Here is a 14,431-nt window from a genome sequence, read left to right on the forward strand (position 1 = left end):
AAATATTCTCTATAAAGCATAAGGAACCGATTAACTCTTTGGAGCTGACAATGGAACAGTCAGTTGTAAACCATGAATTATTATTACCAAATTGAACTCTACATTTGTTCTTCATGTGAGTTACTTGTTAATTAATCCCTTTTTGTCAATATTAAATAGGTCAGGGTTAGTAAAAGAGAGAAGGATTCGGTCAGAAGGAGATGGAGATTAACATTAAACCTATCTGATGAATCAAATTCTCTTAGCAACATATTTGTATTGTTGCTGGCAATCACATCATGTGTTATTGGAATGGCAGCGACTGGGTACATATCCGTTGGCAAATGAATGTCTTTACAATTGATGCATTGGCAACTTTGAAATAAAAATTTATGTTATTATGTTATAATAATTTATAGGATCACACAATACTGTTACCACACGAGATTTAATGCTATTTATCTTGCTGTTTAACTGCTGATAATATGTAATATATATATTGTTATCTGTATGTTGCAAGTCAGTATATTTAAAATCATTGAAGACAAATATAAGAAAAGTTGTCGGCATTATAATCACAGATTTGCTTAGACATGTTTTGTTACATGGACCAAACTTAACAGACATAACAGACATAATAGACTTACAGACATAACTGATACAAAGATTTATTTGTTACAGATCGTGTTTAACGGCGAGGTCTGCCTGGCTGTCAATTCTCAGTGTTAATTAAACTTGATTCATCTAGTCTCTTAAGAGTAAGTGTTACAAGCATTCATGCCTTTTCTCCCTTTTAAAAAAGGGAAAAATACGTAATCTTTAACTGCCAATGAGAAGTGCAACTCTAAGGCTGATATTCATAGTCAAATCTTATTTGAAGACTGTCTCAAGTAATGTCTTAAGATGCTAATGCAGCTTTGTGATTGATTGATGGCATCTTAAGACTGTACTTAAGATGATCTTAAATATAAGAATCGAGTACTGGCCCAAGTGCTGTTTGGAGTCTGTTATTCTACATTGCTTGTTATTTTCATCTTATGTATATTGTTTGTTATTCAAATTTGCATTACTTTAATTTACTCTTTATTTGCCAAATCTTGGATAATGACATGTAAAATCATGGTTACACACTGTATCTGAAAGAGCACAAATATGTGTAAAGTATATTTTAATATCATATATGTGTTTCCCACGTGTATTTATTTATTTTTGATGCATCCGACGAAGAACAGCAACAAATTCTTTCACGTATTTTGCTGTTTTGATTGGCATTTTGAAACAGTTACTTGTTTTATGAAATTTACATAATCGTCAGAAGGACACGAAACAGTATTATAGACGTGTTCTTTTTATAAGTGCACGTGTATCGCAAGATTTATTTATGTTGGACAGTGCATTACGATTATTTTTATACTTATTATTGTCACTCCAAATTTTGATAGGAAAGCGTTGAACATTTTTTTCCCCAAAAAGTTTATAAGTATTATTGCATTTGTATCAAAGACTAGTAAAGTTATCTTTTTTTCGCATATAACTGAGGAAATTATTTTATTAAACTATTTTTTTAGTTTACACGAGAGCGATTTTGTAAATTTTTAAAACTAATAATAAACAACTTTATCTTTCGTGAAAGTTATTAAATTGCTTAATGTACAAATTGCGGCTTGGTTAATTTATAATTATATTGAATTGATCAACATTTTTTTTCATTTTTATTAAATTTTGTTGTTGAAAAAATAATTTAGATAGTTAACTCTGTTGGATAGTCAACTTATGAAAAATTTCTCACTGAATTATTAATTTAGAATTTCTTTTATATTTTTTTACAAAGATATTTTTGTAAAATATTCCATAAATTAATCAGAGTAGATACTGTACCTTCGAATACATGTACGAGAAAATTCGTAACGTGCGCTGACAGATGGCGTACATTGTGTATGTTGGCTTGTTTTCTAATATATGATTTTGGATGATGGAATTTATATTAAAATCTGAAGAATTACAAGCTCATTACATTGAGTAAAAGCTATTAATTTGACAGAATTTTTTTATTTAATTAAGAATGTTTTGGTTCTGCAGTATCAAAGTTATCAAAATTTTCTTTATTCTTTTTTCCGTTTTTATGACCAAAATTGTGATCGTGAATATCCAAATTTTGGCTTTAAAACTAGCTACAAAGAAAAAAGAAATTAAAGAAAAATTTGGTTTATACACTGAGAAAAAAATGTTAAATTCACTAAATTTTTTAACTAGATTAAATCTTTAGTTCAAGTATTTATCCAATTGACTTAAATACATAAAATACTTGAACTTCAATTTAAGTATATATATATTTGACTGAAATGTACAAATGGTTGAATTAAAGAAATTTAATCAAGTTGAAAAATATAGTCAAATTAACAACTTTGTTCTCAGTGTACCTAATGGATTATGCAACGAAATGATCTTATATTGTTGTATTTTCAGATAGATCACTTTTAAATAAATAAGTGAATCCAAATAAATTTTTGCATGAATTTTATTAATTTTATTAGTAGATGTAAAAAATTTAATGTAATTTGTAATGTTGCGCTCTTGTTATAAATTTACAAATAAGTAATGCAAAATGCGATTTTACATAAAAATCAAGAATAAACAAAGAATCAAATAGCTTTTTTACGTGTTTCTTTTGTTCTCAATATGGAGTTCAGTTTACAGAGTGATAGTAATATGTGTACATTAATTCAAAAAATAATCAAAAAAATTTTTTTATTATTCATTACTGGTGACAACAAATTTTAACTTTACTTTTGTTAAGAAAAATGATCTTCTAACTACACAAAAATTACATGTGTATAAAAATGAGGTAAGATATATAAATAATTAGCAAATGCTGTGATATGTAGCAAAATATTTTTTTGGGTGTAAAAAAGAATCCCAAAAATTATCCTAATAACGTTAAATATTAATTTAAATTACATAAATATTTATTAGAATTAAAAATTAACATAATATAATAACTAACGTATTAGACATTAATTAAATGTCTTTGTATACAATTAAAACATTCATGTATTTAATTTAAGTCATAACTAAAGAAATTTAAGGGGAGTCTGTTTTATTGATTAAGCAATAACTTTTGTAACGAGTTTTTACGTATATTTTTTTATTTATAAATTTGGATGTTTTTTCTTGGTATAAAATCTAGTTTGCTGAGAGATAGTAATATGTATACTGTAGTTCTGGAAGAGTATTTACAAATCTATAAAAGAAATACATACGAAATTATCGTAACGCGATTTTGTATGTATTTTTTTTATAAATTTGTAAATACTCTTCCAGAACTACAGTATACATATTATTATCTCTCTGCAAACTAGATTTTATACCAAGAAAAAAACACCAAAATTTATAAATAAAAAAAAAACTCGTTACAAAAGTAATTGCTTAATCAATAAAACGGACACCCCTTAAATTTCTTTAGTTATGACTTAAGTTAAATACATGAATGTTTTAATTGTATACAAAGACATTTAATTAATACGTTAGTTATTATATTATGTTAATTTTTAATTCTAATAAATATTTGTGTAATTTAAATTAATATTTAACGTTATTAGGATAATTTTTTTCTGTTTTGTTAATTCTTAAACTGATGTGGAATTACACTCGTGAAAGTTGTCAAATTGTCCCAGTTATCTAACGTGCAAATCGCTGACTTGGATGATGTTGAATTTATAATCGTTTAGATTTATCGAGAGATTTCTCCAAAAGTTTTATTAAAATCTCTTTATGGCGCGGAAGTAATTCGTCCCTCCTCCTATAGGGACTCAACTCGTGGGCGTAGAGAAATGGTTGTTGAATCATTCATTTGAAACCTCTTCTATCTTTGATAGATATCATTGATCGTTAAAGAAAAGCTTATTAATATTTATCGATGAAGAAGTTTTGTAAATCATTAAAGGAATCTCATCCAAGAATTTAAGTTTTAAATTAATATAAAAATTTAATTTTTTATGAATAAATTTTTATGATAATTAATATTTAGACATAAAAATTTTTTTTATATAGTTTTTTAAAATAACTTCTAAAATGACATTGAATTTTAGAGAAAGGACAGTTTTAAGCAATCACAAAAGATATTAGGATTTTGCGAAACTATATACATAAGAAGAAATACACACAGTAAATTTTGTGTTTTCTTGTTAAAAAATATTCTGGTTAAAACTTTTATGTTAAAATTTAACATATTTGCTTGTTACTTTAACATATTGCTGTTGTGTTAATTCAAGTAAAGTGTTAAATTACTAGAATAACTAAAAAAAGTGTAAAAGTAACACAATGTGCACGTACTTTTAATTTTACACCATAAATATGTTCTTTATTATTAGTGATAGGATTTAGCTGTTAAAATTGACAGAAAAAAATGTTGGATTTACTCTATAATTGAGTTTTAACAAAGACCATTTCATTTTTGAGGACTTTACTATCTACCCTGAGATGGCGCATTTCTCGTGAAAAAGATTCACCTATTAGGTGAATAAAAGGGAGTCGCCAAGAACTGAGAATCAAGTACGATTGCATTCACATATATTATAATATTGGACTGATTTCAATAATATACACACAAAGTTTTTATCGATGATCCTGGAACGATCTATATATGCAATTGTAAACATTTTTTTCAGCATTTCTAAAATAATTATTATTTAACATATATAATATGTTAAATTAATATATATAACGTGTTAAAATAATATTATAATTGTGTTAAAATAACATATATAATATGTTATTGTTACACGTTATACACGTTACATTAACATTATTATAATGTTAAAGTAACATATTACATGTGTTACTTTGACATAATTTTCTCATTAAATTGTTACATAAAAATTATGTTAAATTATAAAATTTACATTTAGTTTTATGTTAAAATATAACGTAATATTTATGTTGCTATTTAATATATGCTTAATATGTTAAATTAACAAAAATTTCTGTGGACCGTTTTGAACATGCGATATCTGTTAAATTTAACACAAATTTTTTTACTGTGCATAAGAGTTTAAAGAATATTTAAGAATTTGAAAAATAAAGTTTGTATTATTTTTGTGGAAATTATTTTTTTTGTGGGTAAATTTTTAACTTAGAAAAGTTAATTAAATAATGAATTAAAATCTATGTATTTCGAAAAGAACTAAAGTTAAAAATCAAGTTACATATATTAAAAGTTATTTTCTTTTTATTTTCATTATTTAACTTCTAACTTCTTAATATTAGTTACCCTACTCTGATTTAAATTATTATAAAAAATTTATTTTTAATTTTTTTACATAAATATTGATATATTATAAAGAAAATATTTTAAAATAACATTATTGTTTTTATTGCTTAAATTTTATTTGTGTTATTTCGAAAATGGCAGAAGTTTCTTTGTTAAAAGATCTACATATATGAATGAAATGTCACGTGACTCCACGTAACTTCCTCCCACTATTTTAAGTAGGAGAATTTCCTTAATGTTTCTCGCATTCTCGCAACTATATTTATGAGTTTGTGGAAATTCTTATTATTGAAATATTTTAACTTGATTATTAGATTGTTATTTCCGAGGAAAGTTGCTCGACCTTTTTTTTTTTTTTTTTCCTAATTAAGACGATATCTAGCTTGTAACGTTAGCAACAATTTCGGACACGCGAAAGTCTCGGGAAATCTGCAAAAGTTTACTTTCATATATCGATCGCGTATCTTTCTCTAACTCCGTTAACGTCGCGCAACTGTTTCGCCGATTTCACTTTTGCCAAGACAAACTAATTTCTCCGAGCTATAATTCCTCCGACAGAACCGTCGCTCGATAGCTTCGAGATTTGATGCACGAACGAATGAACGAACGAGCGAACGGCGGAGGGAGAGATTTGCTTTCGCCTCGAACGACTCGAATTCGACATCGCTCGTTCGCTCGCGCGTGCGCGCGCGCACTCGATTATGAAACGTCCTGTACGAGGCGATACTTTCACTATCGCGGCCAAGTTTCATAATTATTATTATCGAGGCCATACGTAGGTCGAAGAAGAGACTGTTAAGAGACAGATGAAGAAAAGGGTTTGGCTCGTCTTTCACTAACCATCGCTTTGAACAATGGCGTCTTAATTAGAGGAAGGAGAGGGGGAGGGGAACTCTAATTTTATTTTGTACGGAACGCCCGATGGCACTTGTGTGCAAACGATACGTTCCTCGAATAAATTCAGCGTTAACTTTCCCTCAACGAAAATTTAATAAAAGATCTAATTACGACGTTATTCAATTTTAATTCCGATGATGCGGATCTTTCCTTTTAAAATTTAATTGGACCTTCTACTCGAAGCTTTACTTTTAACAGGAATTTAATCAGCGTTTTAATTCTCACGGCGTTTGCCATTTATTGTAAAAGTATGTGACGTATAGCGAGCATTCCTTCGTGTCGTTTCAATTTAATCGACTTAGAATTTACCACATGAAAAAAATCAGTAATCATATTATCTCATTTAACAAAAATGTCAAATTTTCTTTATAGAGTTTAATAATCTTAAACATATAATTTGCCTACGTAATACGTGAAAAAGTTTTGTAAGAAAAAATCATTTTTATTCAATAATAATTTTATTTAGTAATAATTTTTATGAGTTGAGAGGAAAAAATATCGAATTTATCGCATAAAAAAATCTTCATTGTTACATCAATAGTTATTGTCATACATATGAGCAAAATTAATAAATTATCTTTAAAGAATTTAATAATTTTAAACATACATAATTTTTTTATATACGCAAAGAAATTTTGTAAGAAAAATTTATTTTCAATAATAATGTTTATTGAGTTATATATGAGGAAAATATCGAATATATTTTTTTTCAAGAAGTAAAACTTTAACATTATCATCATTAAGATCATATATTATGTTCTTTTCATGTCAGTTATGATATTGAAATTAAGGAATAAATAAATATTGAAATAAAGAAATACACTGAAATTTAAGATTATTGAACTCTTTGTACAAGATTTTATATTCTTGCTTACGTATACGAGACAATAAATTGTCGATTTGATCCTAATTTTTTTCCGCGCAGAGAATCCGCCGTTCGAAAAATGGGGTTAGCGACGAAACACCCCGCGCATATACACGCACATGCATACACGCGGAACTTTTGTTCTAGCCGTGTATCGCGGCTTTGTTACGTGTACGTGTCATGTTGCGTGACCGAGAAATCATTTTTCCAGCGTGATCGCCGCACCGATCACCAGTTAGCAATTCCCTCGTCAAGGCTCGTTGTCTCTTTCTCTCTCTCCCTCTTCACCCTCGTCTTCTTTCTTTTTCTCTCTCTCTCTCTCTCTCTCTCTCTCTCTCTCTCTCTCTCTCTCTCTCTCGGTGCACGTGCTAAGTAACGTTTGTGTAACTAGTTTTGCTCGTATCTAATATCCGCCGTGTGGCGTCATTGGTGGCTCTATTAACGAGCGAGGAGCTAGGTCGACGTCGACATATGCGCTTTATTCGGATCTCTTTTTCTTTCTTTCTCTCTCTGTTTTCAAAGCTTAAATAATTTCAACTCTGACTCGTTTTTCTTGCGATGGACAATAGGAAATTTCGGCGATTTTTTGGACAAAAATCTTGAGCTTAATTCTTCATGAAACTAAATAAATTTTTTTTTTAACACTTGTAAAGACTTATACTTTAAACAGAAACTGTGGAAATTTAGTTATCGTTAAACCTACATTAAAAAAAAATAATCAAATGCAAGTAAACGAATAAATTTGTCTATTTTTAAACGCAAATTTCTAGAGCTCTGAAATATGTATTTAATAATATGTACTTTTTTAGAATTTTCTGCACGCTAGTTTTTTTCGAAGTAAATTTTTGTAATTTCGGAAAATTAAATTTTGTTAAATAAGACTATTTATTATTTATGTGCATTTTGAATTGTGTGATTTTGACGTCAGAATCGTGATCAGTGACTCCAAAATAATGATTATATAAATGATTTATGATTTTAATGTTTTAATTAGAAGAAAAATGTTCCTCTCAAAAGGTTAAGTGTTTAGGGTTTAAAAGTTTACTCGCACTTGATTATTTTTCTTTAATGTAGGTTTAACGATAACTAAATTTTCGCAATTCTTGCCTAAAATATAAGTCTTTATGAATATTAAAAAAAAATTTCATTTAGTTTTGTACAGAATTGAGCTCTAACAGTGTTTTTGTCCGAAAAGTCACCGATATTTCCACCGACGAAGAAAGGCTCTGGAAATTAAGCAGATTAAACAGCGAATCAAAAATTAGTAGACAAAAGATGATTTTGTAAGTTGATCGATAATTAGGTATTCTTCAATTGGTTCAGGAACAGCGACCGAGAAAAGAAATGTGTACTAGTTATTATGTATAGGAACGTGTCTAAGCTGAAACCGGAAGGCTGAACTCGCCCATGCTTTCACAATTAAGCTTCGAGCTTTGCCGTCATTTGTGCGTATATAATTGTTCAGTTAAGATCAGTAATACGATTTATTAATTAGGAATCACATATTGGAAACAGTTTATTAAATTTGATTTTAATTATTTTCTGTAATCTAATTTACTGGGCGGGAGAGTGATTACGTGTATGATACTTGATTTTGTCTAGCAGTATACACGATTTTAATGATTACGACGCCTCAAGCATATACACGACGATAACTTCCGATGCGCGTGCGATAACAATTCGGTTCCGTATGCGATGCGACAAATATCACCAGCGTTCGATTAATCAATCGCGATAGACTCTTTCCGCGCGGGTGAAGGGAAGAGGAAGAGAGGGTGATAGTCATCCCAGACGAAGGAAGGAGTCCATCCGAGGTCGTGTTGGGGTTGCTGTACGTGTACCAGCATTGCGCAAGAGCATTCACCCCGCTCAATACTCAGCGACGGCACACAGAGATACAGAACTCTGAAAATGTATGGTGTACACGTGAAAGAGAGAAGGAAGGAGCATTGGAAGCCGAGAAATCCTGGGGATGAGAAGAAAAGAGAGGGTAAGAGAAAAGACAGAGAAAGAGTGTGGGGGGGGGGCAAGAAGGAGAGAGAAAGAGCATTGAGCAGAAAGAGGAGACCAGCTCTAGCGAACTACCCCAAAATGGGTTATTCCGCGTTTGTATACGTATATATATGTATGCATGTGTATATCTACTTTGTGTACGACCAACCCCGCCTTTGACAGCACACCAGCAAACCACTTGTATTTCCTATTTCGTGCGACATATGATATAAGCAGGTTTCCTGTTTAAGAGAAGAGAGACACTGAAGAATATTTTTGCTATCATTCTCTTTTCTTGAATACTATTTGATATTCTCTTTAAAGAAATTAGCGGAAACTATTTTGACAAAGTTCAGACAATTTTCCTTAAGAAAAACTGTTGAAGCTAATGGTGCTTTATTTAGAATCCAGCGAGATGTTTTTGAAACATGTTTAAACAAAAAGAATTTTCCAAATTTTCTTAAATTGAAATTTAGGAGCGAGAAAAATAAGAAAATGAAAAAGACTGATTTGGCTGGATTTGTATTAGTAGTTACTTACTAACAACTAGAATTAAAAAATGTCGATTCTCTATTCTTTCTCTCTCTATCTTTCTCTCTTTTATAGGTTTTTTTTTTATTGAAAACTTTAAATAAATAACGCGTAGAAAAGTGTCGCATAAAATTTCCATAAAAACATCACGTTTTATATTCAAAATTTGTAGTTTTCTTGTTGAAATTCCGAAGGACGAGCTTTTGTGATATGTTCGTGTAGACATGATATAACTTTTATCGTGACACGTACACGAATATTTCGATTTTATCATAAGCCGCTAAGTGGGGTCGGAATAATCGGCATTGAGACACTTTCCCGCTGTGATGGCTTTAAATATTTATTTTCATGATTATAAAGAGATATAAAAATAAAGTAAACCTATTTGAAAAAAAGAACGTAAAAGTAAAGTTAATTAAATTATTCTAAGGAGATTCTTTAGCTCAAAAAAGTGGAGAAAAATCACATAATTTTTTATTTATTTAAGTGTATTTTTTAATAAGGAGTTTTTATATAATTAAAATTTGTTTGATATTATGACAAATATTTATTTAAAAATTTAAAAAGAATCATTTATTATAATAATTTAAATTGTACTAAATGCCACGTTTTCACTAGTGTGATGTCACATTTAAAAAGAGTTGTATAATTCATGAACATTTTGTTTTCTTCATACGAAAACTGATACAGTGAAACTTTATTTTCTTTTAATTCTAAATTGTTCTTTAAGAAGATATTCTCGCTTTTGATATCGCTTTTATATTCTTTTTATGATATTTTATATAGCATAATTCACACTAAAAAGTCACTCTTTTTTGACGCCCTTCTTCAAGATGTATTATTTTAACTGTTTTTCTCTTGTAAGAGGAATATGTCTTATATAAAAAAGAATATGTTGATTTAAAGTTAAATAATAATAATTAAATAATAATAATTTTGTCAGTTTTATTTGCCACAACCACCTAAATGAATCAATTTGTTTGTAATATTGCAATAAATGTTGTCTAAAGTTATCTAACATCTATCGTTTAGTTAATTATCGCGAAAAGCCACATAAGCTTGTATCGAATTTGTTTCGTATCTGATATAACATTTCAACGCAAGATTTAATTACGCTGATATTCTTTTTTTCTTCTCATATAATTCAAAGATTTCAAAGTAAAAATGCCCCATAGTTTTGACGTAATAGCAGGGCTGATGTCCTTGATTTCGTCATCCGTTATCTTCATCTTACCAGTTAGTCTCTCTCGTACCAATTTCCCTCGACCTCTGCCTAATCGATTATCGCTTTAGTGCGGTTCGTGGATAGATCCCGCTCGTCCGGAATGATTAAATTCGCTCGAGTTAGCGTAGGCCATTTTGCCTTGCTCGCCTGCCGAGCGAGCAGATTATTTTCATTAGGCAAACTTATCAAAAATACATCTATTTTATATTTTCATGAAATCGTCGGCATTGCACTTTATAATATTAATTCAATTAAGCAAGTGTATTTTTAAATGCAAATCTAATATTCGAATTGTTAAATTGAAATTATCTTTATGTATCTTTGATGGCCGAATAATTCTTGGCTCAGCCTCGATTATCCGAGACATTCCGACTTAATTCCGTAGAGCTCTAAATTCAAAGGGGAAAGTTACTTACTTAGCTTATTTATCGTCCATCAGCGAGAAAGGTCCCGCGTCACTCGACCCGCGCCGCCATGCCGGCTTCGTGCAAATCGTCTCGGCATCTGTCCGCGACCGGGATCTGCGAAAGCGAATTCGCCGTTGCGGTGATGGTACCCTTTAGCGATCGGCGGGGACGATACGCGTTTGCCTCTCGCGTCGCGAGGGAAAGTGAGCGCGAACTCTCTCGTCGTCGTTCTCATCTCCGTCGTCATCCGAGCTGTCGCGGTCGTCGCGTCGCGGTCTGAAAAAGGTGCAACCGACTTTCTAACATCGGACCGATTCGTAACGTACCGTTATATCAGTCACCAAAAACCTTCGACGTCTCTCCCGCAAGATCATCGTGTCGCAATTGTCAGAATCTCTGTTTCTAACGCTCGACAATTCGCACAGAATAAATTGTCAAATATTTCTGCGAATTATAAATCACGATTCCGTTTATCCTTTGCTCTGGTAGATTATCAAGGTATTTTTAATCAAGTAAGAGAATCAAGTTGATCGATTCTTGACATCGATTTAACTTAAGAGATTTGTTTGAAGCATTTATAACACGTTAAAAGGGGAATATTTTTTTTTGCAATAAAAGAAAAGTATTTGATCTATAATAGAGTGCTAAATTAATTAGGTTAGGCGCTTTATTTTTATAGTTATTATTGTTATAATGTTAGTAATAACAAAATACAATTTGTTACATTGACAAAAAATAGTTCTAATTCCCATAATTTAAACACAGTTGCCATTAAAGACAATTTATAATTATTTTTAGTACCAACTATATTTAAATTATGATTGCAATTACATTTTTGTCAATGTAACACATTGCATATTTGTTTGTAACTATAATTGAATGTTACGATAATTATAATTTTAGAAGTTTTATTTTTATACTTTAATTATTGCTTATGTATAATGTTAGTAATGATAACACCCAATATATTATATTGATAAGAAAATAATTATTAAAATAATTTAAATACAATAAGTATAAAAATTACTAATTTATAATCATTTTTAGTGCCATCTATATTTAAATTATGATAATTACATAATTATATTTTTGTTAGTGCAGTACATCGTTCGATATTTGTGACTACAATTGAATTAGGGTAATTATAGTTAGGAGTTCCATTTTTATAGTTATTACAGCTATAATATTAGTAAGACTTAACGTACAGTATGCTAAATTTACAAAGTTGATTGCAGTTACCATAATTTAAATATAGTTATTATAAATTACATTTATTTACGGTGCTAACTATATTCAAATTATGATAATTGCAATTATTTTATTGTTAATTTAACACATTGTACGTTCTTATTATTAACATTATAGCAGTAATTACTATAAAAATGTCTTTAATTATAATTACGTTATAATACGCAATTATATAATCACAAAAATCAAATACTTTTCTCCAAGTGTGGCGACCCTCGAGAGACGTAAAAACATCGTGTTGAAATTTTCAAGTATGTGGAGCGTTTCACGTTGGTGATGCGATTTATTTCGATTGAAAAACGCACAAAAAGGAAGATTTCTCCTTAAACAAAGCCAGATAATCGAGCGCGGCTACTCGTATTTGGGTTATCATAGACGGTGCCGAGGCTTTCTAGCTTTCTATGCTTATGCCAAGGATGTCCACATTACGAAGGATCCCCCACGCACATTTAGCTTCGCGCATTAGTCAAGCCATTATGTCGACTAGACGCGCGCGACGTGCCGAGTCCTCCACCTCTTTCATCTGTCTTGGCCGTTTAACCCTTTTCGCGTTGATTATATTTTACGATCTCTCGTTCCCATCGTAAGCTGTTGTTACACACGTGCACGCGCGCGCGCGCGAGCCCACCGCGAGAGAAGGAGGTATGGATCGCGGTAGGATTTACTTACGGCCACGCGCGCAGATCGAGTAACATTATCAACGCGTTTTATCTTTTTCCATTTGATAACTTAATTATTACAGCCTTGGGTCCGAAAGTGTTAGCCGATCAATTGCGGTAAACACAGGGGAGCTAATCTTACGAGCCGAAAGTTGATTAAAGCGTGCGATAAATCAAATTTAACAAATTGTTTCGATTCCCCCCGTGCCTTTTACGCAAATATTAAAAATTATCTGCAGAGGAGTGGCCGTGTGTCACGCCAGAAATTTGCCATTTATTAAACGCGCGGTTTCTCTCGGTACTGCCGGCCAAGGCTGCTTTATGTCTTCGCACACGCAACTTTGTAGAATTAACCGGCTAAAATTAATCACCTTATAAATACGCCGTAATATTACGTTTAATGTTACGGCCCCCGCAATGGGTGCGTGTGTCATGTATCCGGTTAATTTTATCGCTAAAATGCTATACCGTATTTTACGGGTATCGAGCTCGGGAAATAACTAGAAACTTATGCGATTTGCATTCGTTACTCGCGCACGTGTAGCTGCGTGCTTTTGGTCGAGCGCTATAAATATTTGGATCAAAAATTGCATCGTGTCGTCCCCACTTTCGCGATGGCGAGGTCATCGTAGATCGATCGCGCGTTCAAACATGCGTATCTTTTTTTTACTTGCCATACGATGGCAACACAATATTTTTGCCGCGCAGATTTATATCGTTGATAGGATTGGAGATGATTTCAGAGACCGAAATCTCATCTCAAATACGGTTTTCTGACGGGAAGTTAGAAAAAAAATAGTCCAATGTTATGTCTTTCCGCTAGATCTTATATATCCGATAAACAATCTGTTGTTTTCTTCCTCAATTCGGTTCTTTAACCCGTTAAGTCTTTAACCTAGATCCCTTTTTAAGTTTTAAACAAGATAATTTAAATTCATCGCGTAATATCTTCATAGCCGAGAAGACACCATTACTATCATGAAAGATAAAGAAACAATTTGTGTTCGCTGCCATCACTAAATAATAGAAAGATACGCGTGATCGTTTGAAGTTTGAAATATATACGAAGAAAATTATCGCTTAAAATTTAATTCATAGTAACGGGACAATATTGGCACTTAGAAAAATTTTACTATAATTTTAATAAAATTTTCATAAAACTTAGTCAGATTTTAGTCAAGTTTAATAACACTATTATATATATTATAGAATTTTTTTTATAGAATAGGTTAACTTTATAGTGCTGTAGATAAATTTTCAGCCAAATGCTAATTTAAATTTAATGTAATTATTATTAAAATTTTGATAAATTAAATTCTACAAGATTTTATATTACATGTACATTATGTAATATTATTA

General features: G+C 30.7%; 1 protein-coding gene and 1 long non-coding RNA gene across 5 annotated transcripts in view; one reads left to right on the forward strand and one right to left on the reverse strand.

Moving 5' to 3' along the window:
- Positions 1-14,431, forward strand: part of LOC105835532 (origin recognition complex subunit 2) — a 100,646-nt gene that overhangs the window by 8,977 nt on the left and 77,238 nt on the right. For 3 of the 4 annotated variants that reach the window (XR_004964144.1, XR_004964145.1, XR_004964146.1), the window contains exons 10-11: positions 160-305; positions 661-737. The gene's annotated coding sequence lies outside the window, so the exon portion shown is untranslated. The remainder of the gene's footprint in view (positions 1-159; positions 306-660; positions 738-14,431) is intronic. The other variant, XR_003625247.2, reaches the window with a different exon arrangement.
- LOC118646637 lies at positions 10,459-12,497 on the reverse strand. The gene is made up of 2 exons (XR_004964147.1): positions 11,175-12,497; positions 10,459-10,905 (listed from the first exon to the last, which is right to left on the reverse strand). It is a non-coding gene; the product is annotated as an uncharacterized LOC118646637 (long non-coding RNA).

This window comes from Monomorium pharaonis, chromosome 7, assembly GCF_013373865.1.
Source record: "Monomorium pharaonis isolate MP-MQ-018 chromosome 7, ASM1337386v2, whole genome shotgun sequence".
NCBI classification, from domain to species: Eukaryota; Metazoa; Arthropoda; class Insecta; order Hymenoptera; family Formicidae; genus Monomorium; species Monomorium pharaonis.